Source organism: Ambystoma mexicanum, chromosome 1p (assembly GCF_040938575.1).
Source record: "Ambystoma mexicanum isolate Mex_15411 chromosome 1p, UKY_AmexF1_1, whole genome shotgun sequence".
NCBI lineage: Eukaryota > Metazoa > Chordata > Amphibia > Caudata > Ambystomatidae > Ambystoma > Ambystoma mexicanum.
In genome coordinates this window covers 767,428,411-767,443,471 of record NC_090921.1, presented here as the reverse complement: position 1 = coordinate 767,443,471, position 15,061 = coordinate 767,428,411, and the positions used below count along the sequence as shown (strand labels likewise).

The window sequence follows — 15,061 nt, the reverse complement described above, 5'->3', positions numbered from 1 at the left end:
CATAATTTCCAGCTTTTAGGTGTAGTCTTGTTGAATCGGAGATTTCCCAGAGTTGGTATTTTCTTTCCTGGGTTTATCGTGCTCAATAGGTTTTTTAAGGGAGTAGGTTGGCAGATGGCAATTTTAAGGGTTCTATGCACTTTATTGGGGATAAACTCGTTGTCTACTCTCCAGTTGTCCATGTATGCATGTTTTCATGTTTTGTGACATGAGTGCATTTTTTAGCCAATATTTTAGAGACCATGGTATTATATCATTTTGTGATATACATATATTGGGTTTTTTCATCTACCTGAAAACTGTATAATGTTGTGATTTATATTGATTATACACTCATAAACGTACTAGTGCATCCATGGACTCGGAGCACTAGGCATAATATTACTCCTGTTGAGAAGACAAAAGTTTCCTTCCTTTTTTGCTGCTAAAGCACTAAGCACTTTATGTCGCTAACCACTGTATTATTGAGCTCGATATGTTCATTATTTGTTACACATATGAGTATTTAAACTCATATGACTATGCATATAGCTTTGTGCGAGACTCGTGGTGAACACTTGGCATAATTATACATTTTTTCATGTGTCGGCAAGCAAGTTGTATAAATGATGGATGGTTGATGGGACTGCGTTGAGGAGATGGCCATGATACCGGGAGAAACTAGTGCGGATTTCAGATTTGGGATGTAGACTAATGGAGGATGCTTTATCACGGCATCTTCCTCCAAAAAACATATTATATTGTGTCACATTCCTTTAGGATTATCATGGCTTTGAAACACACATTTTTATTTTGAATGAGATGTTTTCTTTTTTCGAACTTATGTTTGATATAATTTGTTCTGCTTCCGCTATTCGCCCGCGATTTCTGCCATTCTCTCCTCAGTCCATGCAACCATTACATCTGTGTACTTGCTGTTATATTTTGTACCATACGACATTGGTTTAATGCTTTCATGATTGTGGTGTGTTTTTTACTTATATAATACACTGCATGTCATTGTGCATTGCTGTTTCTTTACTGTTACAAGATGGCTGCCATTTGTTCACCACGTTGTATTCTCTTGTGAATGGGGACATTCTATGCACTAGTATCATAGAGGTTTTAAAGCATTGATAAGGAGTCCTTTTTCCATGTAATTCCCTACCTACGTGAACAAGCGGTCGGTGTACCGCGAAACGCGTCGTTTTGTTATCCAGGCTTTTCCTTTTGCTGCACCTTTTACCAATAAAGAAATATTCGTGCTGCCTGGACTAGCTGTCATGCCTTTTCCTTGCTGAGACTGGATTCAATGCCTCAGCTGCTCTTGGGAGTGCAACCCGTTGGATTTTGCCTTGTTTCAGGGCATTATTTTCGTTTTGAAAAAATATATATGTTGGAAACCCAGAAACCTAGCCAATTACATTGCAAGGAAAACATGAATTTTATTGTGTGTCTTGAGGTTCAATAGCAGAATTGTCTTTTGATGTTTAATGAAAGTGCTAATTTTCTGTATCAATTACTACCTAATGGAATGCGAATATTGTGGATACAACAGTGCAGAGAGGCAAGTACTACATGCTAAATTCTATACCTATCTCATGGTCAAATTGTTATTTATATAGTGCTTTTGGCAAAGCACTGTACATAAATATGTTCTATCACCAACCTGAAGTTGGTACTCCTTTATTGACCTCAAAAGGAAGAAAGGCTGAGTTGGCCTTGCCGGGATTCGAACCTGCAACCAACAGATCGTAGCAACGAGCAATCAATAACAACGATCAACCGGCTGAGCTATCTTAATGGCTAACATCCTTCAGAGGTTGGTAAACTGAGTATCGACTGAGGTATAATAATCACAATATCTAAATTTTGAACAAACCATGTATGAAGCGCTACATAAAGTTAAATGCCTATCTGAATTATCAGTGGGACAGGTTTTGCTGAGTGTCAATTACAAATGTAACTTTAATTTGTTTGTTTTTGAACAGTGCTTGCACTTCCTGTAGTCGGGTTTTGGATGTTTAATTGTAGTCTTTAAGATTTGATAGGCTATAACAACTGTGATTGGTGTAACAACAATCACTCACTCTTGAACAAAGACTCTGCTGCCACTGACCATTTATAGTAATGTACCCCATTGACTGCAAGATTGAATGGATGTAAACTAGATTGTGCATACTCATCATTTAACACACTGTAAAATGATCTGCCTCTGCATGATTATGCACAGAGCACAGGAAATCAGAAAAATACAATTGTGCAATACTGGTTTGCTTTCACTGGGGGAGAAAAAAATATTTGTTTCAAAAGATGCATTTTAAATTGAAACTTAGTTTTCCATCTTATTAATTATACAATCTAAAAATGCACAGTTCACCTGTTTGCTCCATGAGCATCTTCATACAACACACCAGAAGCTGAATGGAAAGAAGCTGTTAATTTGATCAGTGTGCAGTTTCTTTTTTTGAAAGGCGTCGGAGAAATACATTCTGTTTCAGAAGCTTTTCTCCGTGGCTTGTAATTACATCCATGTAGATAAAAATCTAAAGAAGCCTTCTGGTTTCTGTCAATTAACCGGACCTTTGCACTGCCCTTTGCTCTAAAGTTGTGAGTAAATGTACACAGGAAAATATTAAGCTGTCATATTTACAAGATTTTCATTCATGCAAAGGCCTGGTACAACCCTTATCTGGAGGCCTGCGTAGACTCGCTAGATAGAATATGGTATGCCTTCCCATCTCTAATGGATAATGTCATCCATTTATTTCCATCTAATCTATGTATGGCATACTGTGAGATGGAACCCCTAGTGAAGGTAACAGAATCCTTATGAGAAGACTGGGACGAGGAGGAGGGATTGAGTAATGAAGAATACTATTGTATTGTAATAGTATACCAGAGGACGAGGGGTGTTTGCGTATCTGGGCCCATCTGCACCCCTCCCCCGCACCCCTCGGCAATAACAGAGAACTCAGCCATGGGGCAAATAAACCGTCTTTATTCTCCAGAAAACGGGGATCATACAGGAAAAAACAACAAAGTCGCTGGCACTCTCAGCATCTGTTAGGGAGAGTTCTCAAAAATGTGCTAATTCCCTCTACCTTAGAGACCCTCGGCAACTTTGCTGGATTTTGAGGACTTGATTTTTTTAACCTGGAGAGAGTGAGACCCTTTTCCCCACTCTCTCATGTATTTTAATGTGATTTTTGAACACTGTGTTTCTTTTGGTTGTGGAGTCTAGGGGTGTCACGGTATTAGTTTTATGGCGGTACGATAACCACCTTGCCAAATGACGGTATATCATGGTTATCGCGGTATAGCAGGTGGAGTTAACCAATCTTAGCAAATATTTTCTAAAAGGTCATATATTGTCAGATTTATCATCACAAACAAAACCAGGCACCCAGGGACAGAAGTGGGCTTTTCAACATACTTTCCACTGAAATGCCACCTCCACCAAACACACGTGTGGAGAGGAGGAGGGGGGGCCTGCTGCGACTGGTAATGCAAACTGGATAGCTTTTCTTAAGTGGTCATTTAGGCTTTTAGCTCCCCACTGGCTACTAGTGAAGATGAACATGTTGCCATCTTTATAACCTGCATGCCACAGATCAATGGGTGCTGATGGTAGTATACGCTTGTGTGCATACACACGCACACTCTTTACGTTACAGCCTTTAGTTTACTTGCGGGCCAAAAGGTGTTCAGTAATTACAGCCATGTTAGCCTTTGGTATGGCAGCATGGAATAACCGCAGAGATGAGTGAATTTCGCAGTGTGACTTATTATATGTAAATTCAATGATGGAACCAGGGAAATCCCCCCATTGTCATATGTTTAGCAAACATTATCCATTATAAATATATAAAGCCCAAAGCCACCAACCCAAAGTAAGCCCTTTTTCCTTCTTGGCACTGTATTTATTCTTCCTATTGCTAACATACTGATTTTGTGTCTGGTCAGACAGGTGTGGTTTATGGAATGGCATTAAAAACTGCTCCAACTGAAACTACTTGGCAGATGGCACATCCAACAGTGCAAGACCAAGACTGCACAGCAATTGCTTACTGCAGCCTTTCCAAATCAGATTGTAAAGCACAGTTAACGGTATAAACGGTATAAACAGTGTGACGGTTATTATTGTTCAATTAAGTGGTTCACGGTATCTTTAACGGTATACTGTTATACCGTTACATCCCTAGTGGAGTCTGACAAACTCCATCAGCATCATCTTTTACATTGTGTCACACAGCACCTTCAGTGCAGTGACACAGGGAAGTCTTTCAGATTTCCGAAGGTTTGAATACCTTCTCTGGGATAACTACTGTTTCCCAGAGCAGTAAAGTGAAATTGACTTTACTTACATTTGTAACTGTCTAGACACTATCTTACAATAGGGTGCTGGAGGGGTTACCTAGTATCCCCTTTGTCTAGCTTCTCCTGTAACATTTATATTACCCTTTCCTCACTGAATGGCTTTTGGCAGTGGTTTACGTTTAACAACCGTTGTGTGCATTTACCACGGGCTGCGTTCACAGCCACGGTAAAGCACCCAAGGGTGCCATTTTTGTCAAAATGGCCCGGTCTTCTTTTTCGCCATTTCTTTGTGGAAAGTTCCTTCTTGAGATTTACTATGTCCCCAAACCAGGTTTGGTCCCATTGTTCGTGTTGCATTTGGTGAGATTCACGAGTGAAGGCCGCCTCTGGCTCCATGGTGTCTGAGGTAGGCAGGAAGTGAGGGAGGTGCTTGAAACTCCCTGTGCTTAGTCTCCTAGGAGACCCAAATGCACTCTGTAGTGATTGGCCGACTGACTGTCCAGCAAGGACAGCCACCCTGTTGGGTGACTCACAGCTGGGCTGGAATGAATGGGAGAGAACTGAATAAAAGGCGAGGCTTTTGGCTTGGAAGGCAGAGTCGACCCCTGGATGAAGGAACCGAAGAAGAACTTGAAGAGGATGCCTGCTGCAACTCCTGGACCGTTGGATTGCCTGGTGAAGCCCTGCTGCTGTGCTGAAACTCCAAATTCGTAACGAAAGAGAAGCCCCATCAAGGACGACTTCTCTCTTTTTTTGAGTTGGTGAGACCAATCCACTCCAAAGTAAGCCACCTGGACATCCTTATCGGAGCTGGTTGAATTTTCACAGAGCTGCTGCTGGAAACCGAATAGCCAGGGAGAGGAACACCAGATTGTGTGCGTTGCTTTTAAGCTGGCCTAGAGCTCCAGGAAGATCCTCCGGACTCCCAGGAAGCAAGGAAAGCCCATCTCGATAGCCAGGAACCGCAGTGTTGCTATTTGCGGAAGACCCGAGGAGCTGAAATGCTGATCAGCCACTGATTTGAAGATTGGCAGTTGCGAGCGGTGACCGTCCCATTGCAGTGCAGGAGTTCCCACAAGTACTCCCTCTTGTCCTCACGACTGAGGCCCAGGAACAGTGAGATCTGCAGAGCTGCTGAGGAACAAAAGTCATATGCTGCACTTTTTCTTCAATACAAAGGTACTGTAAAAGTCTGAGAGAACTTATCTCTTGCTGTAGAGTTGCTTGCATCTTCTGCTACTCACAAGTCTAACAGCTTGTGGCCCATTTGATTCTTCTTTTTCTTCAAAGACTTCTAAAACATTCTGCAAAGACTTTTCTACCTACCTACAAAGAAGTGCTTCAGCTCATATAGACGTATGCCTTTTGACTTTGGCTTAGCCTGTTTCACTGAATGACTCTTATTGAGGGATCTGAAAGTATTTGCCTGCTTAAGAATATTTTTGGTCTCTTGTATGATGTAATAACCTTTTCCTTTGACATACTCTGAATGTATTCATTCAAATACAACAGTGATATATTAATGTCCCCAGCAACCTAGCTACCAAAGTGACCTGAGGGTGTAGGTTGTGTCTTTGGGCCATCCCCAAAGGGTACTTGCTGATATTAAGAGTGTATAGCTTTGAAGTGTATTTGTGTGTTGCTTTGATATTGCGCCCTTCTCAAGAAGGCTTATTCTAACTGACTGATGAATGAATTAATAATTGTTTATTCAAGAAACCTTGAGTGTAAAGAGTTTATTTGAATACTTGTCACTGTGAATCTTTGTGTACCTCCCCTACAGTTCACATTGACCCCTCTAGAGCTGAGCCTGGCTGCTCAACACGCTAGCAAACTGTGTAGTACAAGCTTTTACCAAAGGTTGGGTTCCTATTACCTGTAGTCAGGGTTGTTGTAGTGTTTCCAAAGGGTACTGCTTACAATCTTGCCTAACAGCATCTGAGCCTGTTTTATTCCTTGGTGAGGTTACAAACACCAACCCATTCCCAAAAACATAAGGGACATCCCCATTGGTTGGGTGGTAATAACTATAGAAATTCCCTATGTTAATCATGCCATTGGTTCACCATGTCAAGTGGCTTTGCCTGAGACTTCTCCAAAAAACAATTTGTTGCAGGGTCCCACAATGACCACTGGCCCGTGCAACATTCTACACCACCCCATGATCTGAGCATCTGGATTGGCTGGAGCGGGTCCCCCCAGGTCTGGGACCCTGTTCTGTTCATAGCGCTTGGTGTACCTTTTCAAAGTAATGAGAGACTGTGTCCCCCCCCATTGTTGCCACTGATATGACCACCTATCCTGAGATAGTGTCTGCAGGTTGTAACTTTCGGTGGACAGCGCATGTATCAATCTCGTCTGCCTCGCTGGGAACCGCTCCTCTTCTCACCATGAGTAAACAGTCATTGTTAGGCTCGGCTGGGTCATGTGTGCGAGGACCACGAAACAGAGTCTTTTTGTCTGCTATTATTGAGTATTTTATTCTATATTTCGCAGGTGGTTCACTGCCTCTGGAATCGGGGACATTTCCACCCGGCCTTCTTCTTGGCTGCGAACATTGTCTCTATGCTTCGTGCTGCAGAGTCTGCATCTCTTCTTCCATATTTTTGGCTTCATGCAAATTCACCAGTCATTCTATGGTTTCCCAATAGGTTCTGAAATCTTCTTTAGAGATTAGTAGTGGTAGAGCCCTATAGGTTCCTCATGCGTCCCGTAGCTCCTTATGGTTAGTTGTGATAAAGAGTTTGCAAGCGTGGTCCGTGTTTGCTTGGCTTCCTTGCATTGCTGCATTTGCCTAGTGTAAAAGAAAGGCTTTTGACAGTATGTATGTGTGTCTGTCCTCTATCTATAAAAAGGTGTAAGCATGTTCTTCGTGTACGTGTGTCTGTATATCTTCATGCAGGGATGCAAATTTACTTCATGGCTAACACTGCTGTGTCGTGTTGTCACTAGTGACATCATCACAGTGGACTTTTATCAGTCAACCTAATCCAGTGATGAGACTTCTGTCTCTTCGAAGACATCATCTGGATACAGTTTAAATGGTCGTCTAAGAGAATATCTTTTTCATATGTGGGATACACTGGCACGCCTGGTGGTTGGCCGTCAGTGAGTTTCATCATTCAGTTCTCATCCTTTGGGCTGACATTTGCATAGGGGACATGAGGGCCATTCCAGGGACCCCCCCTCTTCACTATGACCACAAAAAACAGTGTGCACACTAGTTGTTGGGAACATGTGACCACTGCCAGGAGATTCAAAACCGGCAGTGAAAAACCAACATGGAGAGAAGGAAGCAGACTGTCTTGTGAGGCGAATCTGGATATGCCGTCCAGAGTAAGCCAGAAGGAGTAGCCTTCCTGCTGCAGCACCGTGAGGAAGGGGCTGGAAGGAGGCGGATGCAGAGCGGAGGCCCGGGGCCAAACGACACAGTAGTCCAAGCAGATGGCAGGAGACAGACAGGAACGGTGGATGCGAAGGATGACAAAGCTGCTAATTAAAGCCAGTGAGCCCACGCAGAAGGGTTGGGAAGCCACAGCGCTTTGTCCGGTCTACCGCATACCAGAAACAGTACCAAATAGAAGCTCGAACAGGGAGACCGTGCACCGTGTGTAAAGGTCCATGACCTGTATGGAAAAGAGACTTGTATGATTGGAAAGCAAGTTCAAGCTAAAGTCAATATACTTGGGAACATGGGTAAAAGTACATATTATAATTTGGAAAGACCTGACAAGGAAGTGGATCAGGCACAGAAAGTAGCGGGTATGGGACTTGCACCCAATTGTGAACTGTGCAAGGAGAAGATATTGGAACTACAATTTAGGGGAAGGAAACGTCCCTGAAAATAATGAACTGTGAATTAGTGTTACAGAGTCCTGGAAGGATACTATACCAGGAACCAAGTGGAAAGAAATTATAAACTGTGTAAGAAGGAAAATAAAGGGAAGACCCATACCCCTTTAAAAGTAGAGAACATTGTAATCCAGGGGAAGGGTAAAACCCCTGAAGGTCTTGAAGTTCTTTTGTATGGAATTGGTACAAAGTCCTGGTAGGAGTATACCAGGTGGAGTGGAATTGAATGGTGAACTGTATACATTGAATAGAACTGAGAATGTGATAAGAACCAGGAGGAGAAAGCCTCTCCTAAAGTGGATGGAACTTTGATTCATTTATTTGCACCTTTTTACTTTGAACTGCTGGAGAATAGCTCCAGGTGGCAGCTAAAGAGACTGGCCATTTCACATTATATTAGGTTTAGCGTGTGAGGGTCAGGGTAGGGGTTTGAACAGAGGAGGAAGGATTTCTTTTAATTTGGACCTTCTGAGAGTAAACTTAGTTTTGTTGAGGCAGGGAAACCCATCATAGAGTCATGGAAAGATAGGACTTCATCCAACCCTCGTTTTTTGTTTTTTATAAAATAAGCCTGTGAACACCAAAATAATGCCTCCGTTTCCTATGCTTGACTCCTCACAGCATTCCTCTCTGTACTGTTTTAAATTTAGCGCTGCTTCGCATCATGTTCCAGTACTGCCATTTGCAGAGGACACCATCCCAAAAATATGGAGGGGTGAAGACGAGAAAGACCAGGGGTACCTAGCAGTCCTGGTCACTGACCTAAAGTACCCTGGCTAACATGCCTGCCCTTGCTAACTTGCCCACACTGGAACAAGGGCATCTTCCATAATTAACTGCCATACTTTTCTATCTGTATATCTTATTTCCTTTTTCTTTCAGTGAACCCCCTTAAACTCTGCCAATTGTCTGAGAAAATCTCATTACAAACTTCCATCGGCCCTAGCGCGCATAGTCCATGTGGAGGATCATGGGAGTCGTCCAACATGTTGCAGGCCCTGGATCTAGTTGAATAATAGGATCAACCCTCTCATTGACTCCCGCCACCATCTACAGGTCCCCTGGTCTAGTCTCGCTCTTCCTCTCTGAGTGGTCTGACCTCTTCTCTTCTTGCCTCCAGCTCCAGGCTTCTCCTCAGAGACTGTAATATTCACCTTGAGTCTCCTGATTCAGCCACTGGACTCTTCCGCAGCCTCTGTGACTTTCTTTCCCTTACCCTTCATCCCTCCGGTACGATGTACTCAGCAAGACATACCTTGGATTCTCTCATCTCAGCAGACCTCCCCATCTCCAACACTCACTACACCTCTCTCCTGGTCTGACCATGCTCTCCTGTCCTTTTCACCTGGATCTCTTCGGTCCCTCTGCCAAGCCTCTGCCTGCGCTGCCAGTCCCCTTCTCCATCATTTGACTGATGAAGCGAGTGTCAGTTGCTGCTTTTGCACCACTTCCATTCCCCTCCCACTCCTGCCACAGACTCTCACACTGGTTTCTTCACCTCTCTATCACCAATGCCCTGACATAAGGATCTGCATGAAGCCTGCCTCAAAGCGCAACACCTGACACTCCTACTTTTCCGCTCTGAAACGCAAGTGCAGAGTTGCTGAGCGGAAGTGGCGGGCATCAGGCACATCCATGGACAGGCTGGCCTGCTGCCTGCCCCAAAAGTAATACAAACTCTCCATCCACTCGAAGAAGAGGGCCCATATCCAAGTCTGCATCTCTGGAGTCACTAACAATACGGGCAAACTCTCCAAGGAACTCACCAATCCTACTGAAGTCTCCACTTCTCCCCTGCCATCCCTGACCCTCTGCACTTCACTCGAATCCCACTTCCTAACCAACTCAGGACATCCTGTCCTCACTGTCCTCACTCTCCTGTATCCCCCTCCCCAGCTCTCAAGCCTCCCTTGGGCCCCCTCTCCACTTCCCTCCTTCTCCTCTTTCTCTCCAATGGCATCGGATGAGGTCTCTAGACAAGTCCTCTCTATGAAAGTCTCCTCCAGGTGCTCACCTGCTCCTCCAGAACTATCAAGAACAACATTGCCAGCCTTGGCCGATTTCTGTAATCGCTCCTTTGCCACTGGCTCCTTCCATCTACCCCTCAAGCACTCCCTTGTGCACCCTCTCCTCAAAAAGACCTCTGTTGACCCCTCCTGCCCTGCTAACTACCGCACAATCGCCATTACCCCCTTCCTGGGAAAAGCTGGTCATCTCCCAACTGATCCAACACCCTGAATTTGTTGGATGTCTCCATGACCATCAGTCTGGCTTCATAGCAGCCAGAGTCACGATACCTGCTCTTCTGAACACTCGTGAAGACTTGCTTCCAAATCTCGATTCCAACTCTCCATCCATTCTTATCCTTCTGGATCTTTCCTCTGCCTTTGACACTGGCAATCATGCCGCCCTGACACATCGGCTCTGTGACACCCTAGGCATTGTGGGCCTGGCATTGGACTGGTAGACCTCATTCCTCTCTGACCGGCCTTCCCAGGTTCAACTGGGCCCTTTTCTCTCCCCTACCACACTCTACACTTGCAGTGTCCCTCTCGCCATGGCTTTTCAACATCTACCATCACTTCCAGGGTTGTGCAGACTTTCTCCTCTCTTATCCCTGACTGTCTGGCTGCTATTGAGGCATGGTGTGCTGCCAATGATCTCTGCCTTAATGCCAGTAAGACTAAGATCCTTCTTATTGGGACCCCAGCTCTCCCCTTCCCTCCTACCCTCTGGCTGCCCTCTATGGCTCCCTTCCCCTCACCTCTTGTGAGGTCAAATAACCTTGGTCTCATCTTTGACTCCTCTCTCTCCTTCTCTCCTCACATCCCGGTCCTTGCCAAGAAGGCCCACTATCAGCTGCACCCTCTCAGAGGCATTCTCCCTTTCTCCACCTTCCCCCAGAAACTCACTGTTTCCAGAGCTCTGGTCCTCTCTAGGCTGGACTACTGCAACAGCCTCTCCCTCAATCTTCCTTTATCCTCCATTCGCCCCCTTCAACTAATACAGAATAGGACTGCAAGACTTATCCTTGGCCTCAAGCCCAGGGACCGCACCTCTCAGGCCTAAAATATCTCCAAGGACACCTGGTTGCAGCTAGGATGAAGTTCAAGACCATCTACATCATTCACAAGGCTTTCTGGGATCCCGGTACATCCAACTCTCTCTCCCTAAATAACTCCCTGCTAGAGCCCTTTGGTCTTTTAGCTCCAATTCTCTGCAGATCATGTGCTTCTCTAAGCAGAGAGTGGGGGGGGGGGGGGGAGGGGGTAGATCTCCTCCACAGTAGCCTAGATCTGGAAGGGTCTCCATACCCCTCTCCCTACCCCTCTCGGGCTTGAGCTGGAACTCCTTAAATTCCGGTAGTTCCTCAAGACCCTCCTTTTTCTATTCTTTCTTCTCTCTACCCCTCCCCGGCTTACACCCCTGTCTGCTGTAGTAACTGGCTGCCTTGTTCCTTCTGAGTTCTACGGGGCACCAACCCCCCCACCCACACCCCATCCCAGTCCGTCCCGCTCCTTGCACTTAGAATTTGGACCCTCACACCCTGCACCCCATGCATTCCCTGGCACTTGCCCTCCTGGCCTCCCCCTAGCACTCGCCTAGCCCCTGTGGCCCTCTTACCACCCTCTCTGAACCCCCCCCCCCGGTTTCACTTCTCTCCCCTCTTTACCCTGCGCGTCCCTTCCCACCCTAGCACTTTGGATTAACGCAGACGGACTCTCGCCTCCCCCATGCACTTCTTGTTGCTGCACTTGCACGATCCGAATCTCCCAAGGCCTAGTAGGACTTTTATTGTTCTCTTTCTTTCTGCCCCTCCACGCCCTTTGTCTTGTGGTGCCTTGAAACACCATTTGTTGTATACGCCCCTTATAAATATCTAACTGCCTCTCCTCCAACATCATTGACAACTCTGGATTGCGCCCCGACCCGAACATTGTCCATGCTTGGCTGCACTTGACGCTGCACTTCCTGATAATAGGGGATTTTCAACCTGAATACCAGGCAAACAAATGAGTACAGATATGTTTTTTTTTATTTTGTTGAGAATAAACAGGTAGGTTTGAGGGCTACTAGGAGTTCACGGACACGGAACTCGTGGAAGGCTCAACTTCTTCCCTTCCCAAAAGCAACGCAGGCCCAGACAGACAGCAAGTTCAAACTGCAGTTTAGTACAGCCAAAACCAACGGAGATCAGTACAAGGACGGAAGACATTTGTGGACATCTTAGTGAGTGATGGCTCACAGACCAGTTTTCATAGATTCTTGCATCACGAAAACATCACAACCTGGGCCCCTCTACAGAAAACCTATCGCCCTTTGAGATTGGGTGTTGAGTAGTAGTTCACCTACATGAGTAGTAGTTCACCTACAACGGACCCTATAGGTGTTAGTTTACTGGCTCTCGCATTTCAGATGTCTGGCCTGGCCCATCCCAATATCACTGTTACTAAACAATGTTTCATTGTGAGGGTCTGATCGTTGATTCTTGCCCCTTGCTACTCACCTCTAGGGTCCTGAGTCGTGATTGGATAGAGCTGAACTCCCCAGGCCTGTGATTCGAAATGATTCTCAGCTCAACGTGTACCTCTTCAAGGTAATAAGAACAACTATGTGTCTGCATTGTAACATGTGTGCACCACCAAGTCTATGTGAGTGACTGTTCTCATTGTGAAAATCTTGTCTCTTGCTGTAACGACTAGGTTGCAGGCGGCCGCCTGGAGGTGTGAGAATGTTCCTCTTTCCCAGTGTTGGTTTCCATTGATCATTCACGCTGCCGAGTCACATGTTCAGAGTCCGTGTTTTGTGCTCCTGGAGCTCTGAATTACTCAGATTTATGTGGATTTATTAGTATTATTGAAGTTGGTGTTACTGCTGTTCGGAGAATGGAATGTCACTTGTATCTTGGTGGCCTTGCCAGCTGGCCCCATCTCACACAGTTGCTCTCCTGCTCAGTCTGAATTGAGCTCATCTCTTACAGAGTGGGTTGTGGTCTACTGTGATTTTCCTAAGCCATGGCTTGGCTTCTACTTGTTTGCGTCATTCTATAGTACTCCATAATATATAATGGTTCTTTCAGGCCCCATAGGTGATACTGCAGTTCTATTGGTTATTTGCACATAAGCATCTGCAAGCATGCTCAGGATCTCCTTGCTTCTTGCGGTTTCTGCCTTGCTGTGGTTAAGCTGATAACAAAATAATAAAGGTAGTATGTATATGTATCTGTCCTCTAGCTTATAGGACTATTCTGCATATGTTCTTTGTGTATTCGGGTGCGTGTTTTGTGTCCCGATGTGCGGATGGCACGTGTGCTTCATGTCTAAAGCTGCTAGGTCATGGTGTCTCTAACAACGTCATGCATGGCTTCTTGTTGCTTTAGTAGAGACTGTCAATTGAGGTTTCCCTTTTGGCATCCTGAGGCTCTTCGTCCACACTGGGTAGTGTTTGCACGGTTCCTGGGCTGTATGGTTGGCTAAGTGGGGACATACTTGTCTATCATAGGAGCACTAGGAATCGGTCTAAAATTGTATGGGCGATCATGGTACCTTCGGTTCTTCTTTTGACTCGTGTGTCTTATGGGAGGGGGAGTGGGGTTAGGATTCGACCACCACTCTTCACTTTTCTTTCTGCTCAGTCACTCCACAACAGTCCATTGTATGTGAAGACTGAGAGGCCGTCGGCGGTTTCTGCGCAGATGTGGGCATTGTATTGAACAACCCACCCCTCCCCCAGCTAATGCCGGAGTTGTTGCAGTAAATCACAAACCTGCACTTTGTTGCTCCTCTGTTCTGAAAATATTTGCCCCAAAATGCAATGCTGACTAGATGGTTGGCATTTTCCCTTCCAGGTGGCAAAATACTTAATCTTTCCCACACACTTATCTCCCATCTGTCAACTGATCCACTAACCTAATCGGGTATTCTCAATATAACCCAGGCCCTTTCATTTCTTATTAGTATTAGTTCTCTACAAACGCAGTAGAACTACATTTCCTGACAGACACAATAGCAGTGCCCAAACCTCTCTCCCCTTGTGTCCCAATAACCTCTGATATACTAAATACCACAAAACATAAGATCACCACTGTGAAAGGTTTCTCCTGCCCTTGCTAAAAACACATTCAGTTACCAACCTTTTCAATATTTACCAAACCGTTGATGTCTTCCTATTCCTACGCCGACCCAGAAGACTGGCCAGCCTTCCAACCTCTTCCTCCATATTAATGATGAAAAAACTGAGCTTCTCCTAGTTTGTTCACAATCCCTGCTAAATAAACTTGATGGAGCCTACAAATCCTTCGATGGTCTCTCCATCCGAGTCTCGCAGAAAGTTAAAACCCTTGGGTAACACCTTGACTTTATTTGTCATTGTCAAAGCAGGTAAATGCTATTCCTCTGCGGCCTACACCACAAAACTTATCAATGCTTGTAGGCCTTTGTCTCTCCCTGGACAGTTGCACCACCATTGCCAGAGCTCTTATTGGGTCCAGCCTTGATTATTGCAACTCCTTATTTGTTGGTACTAATGTTTGCAACATCAACACGTTGTAGATCATTCAGAACAATGCACTACGTGCTGCAATGAACATACCTATAAAAACAAAAAAAAACAAACAAAAAACAACAAAAAAAACATCTCCTCAGCCAGAAAGGAGGTGCACTGGCTTCCCATCCGCGAGCGTATACTTCTCAAAACACTTGCCATCACGCACAAATGCATCACCAATACTGCGCCAAGGTACTTGTCTAGCAAATTTTATATCGCGCAGTCAACCAGACCTACCCGTTCCATCTACAGATATTCTCATCGTCCCAAGGTTTAAACTGCAAAGATCAGGAGGTAGCAGGTCCCAGTCTTTGCGGCACATAATTGCAATGCTCTCCCATAGTCTTTGAGATCAGAACATTCT

General features: G+C 45.1%; 1 protein-coding gene across 4 annotated transcripts in view; it reads left to right on the top strand.

Moving 5' to 3' along the window:
* The window catches only part of LOC138580465 (protein S100-A16-like), a 136,636-nt gene that overhangs the window by 21,133 nt on the left and 100,442 nt on the right, over positions 1-15,061 (top strand). For 2 of the 4 annotated variants that reach the window (XM_069651046.1, XM_069651054.1), the window contains exon 2: positions 12,665-12,748. The exons of the other annotated variants lie outside the window; for them this stretch is intronic. The gene's annotated coding sequence lies outside the window, so the exon portion shown is untranslated. The remainder of the gene's footprint in view (positions 1-12,664; positions 12,749-15,061) is intronic. 4 annotated transcript variants of the gene reach the window in all.